Raw genomic sequence first — 1,490 nt, 5'->3', positions numbered from 1 at the left:
GATTAAAACTTGTATGGTACTAATATGAATCCATCCAATTTTAGATTTTTTCTGTTGATCCTTAATTTTCTCAATCTGTTTACTTAATTCTTCATCATTTATCAAAGCTATTTCAAGTTCTCCATTAGCAGATTTTATTTTTATAGGGGCTTCAAGTTGATTTTTTCCATAGTATATTATATTTTTTCTATTAAAAACTTCTTTTAAAAGACTTTGTTTATTAAAATTTTCATTTGATTTGAGATTTAGTTCTGTTTTTTAGAACAGCCTATTTTTTATTATCTAATAAAGCAGTTAATCTATAATAATCAGATTCTTCCGTTAATTCTAAACTTTCTAAATAATTCATAACTAAGAGATTAGGATAAAGGCGTACCTCTCTGGAGAAAAATTTCCTTTATTTAGTATATTTTACATAAGGTGTTTTTATCTCCAGAGGGGAGATTGTAGATATTAACTCCAGAGGGGAGTTTAAAACTATTTTTTCCTAAGGGAATTTTTTTGTCAGACTACAGAATTGCCTCGGCAGCTTCCTCCTTGCTATCCTAGCATATGAGTACTCTTAGCCTTCTGCTTTCTGTTTTCTGATACCTTCTACAGTTGCCTAAGCAATCTATTTATAATGGTTGGGTTTGATGGACAATTTCCATCCTTACCCTTCTTATGACGTCATTGCTTACGTCAATATTTATTATCTTGCACCAGCTACAGTGTTGGTGCTCTATGACCTAAGCGCTTATGTCATTATGCAATAATGTTGAGGGATACTTCAGATGCACTGTCCTCTTCTTTTATCACGTGGGTGGATACACTGTCCTCTTCTTTTATCATGTGGGTAGATTCCATTTCATTATTGCTTTCTTCAGATATTTCCGAGGCACATAGCTGACACTTGTGGACTTCTCTGTCTTTTATCAAATAGTAAAAATTCCTTTTTATCCCTTCAGGGAGCTTTTCTAAGAGTCCGGATAAATTGTAAAATGCAGATTCAAATTCCACCAAGAGTCTCATCTCTCTTTCTTCAATTTCATTTCTTTTGCTGGACACAACCAGAGTATTTCTGCTTTTATAATTAATTCTTGTGTGAGATTCTCTTGTTATTTTTTGAGTTCTTTCAAAGACCCTTGCTAATGTGCTGGCTAGTCTTCCTTCATGACTGTAGATTGTTAAATCTTGAATTTGATCAATTGGTTGAAAGTTTTCTGGAAAGACGGACATGAATATTACTTGGTGTGCTGGAACTAAGCATTCTTCTTCTTCACTAAAAATAGGTTGACTATTTGTAAATTTTAGGGATATATCCCTTGGATTTACATTGTCAATCATATTTTTAAATCTCTTTACTGCATGAACGAATTCTGCAGAAAAATCACTAATAATTTTTAGATCATTAAAAATTAAAATTGTATCAATTAATCCATACTGAAAAAACTGATAAGTGTTAGATGGGGAAGCCTCTGAAAAAATAACCAGCTTTGTTAGCTGTTCTT

Source organism: Arachis hypogaea, chromosome 3 (genome assembly GCF_003086295.3).
Source record: "Arachis hypogaea cultivar Tifrunner chromosome 3, arahy.Tifrunner.gnm2.J5K5, whole genome shotgun sequence".
In the NCBI taxonomy this organism is placed as follows: domain Eukaryota; kingdom Viridiplantae; phylum Streptophyta; class Magnoliopsida; order Fabales; family Fabaceae; genus Arachis; species Arachis hypogaea.
The sequence above is the reverse complement of the archived record's forward strand: the minus strand, read 5'-3'. Positions refer to the sequence as shown.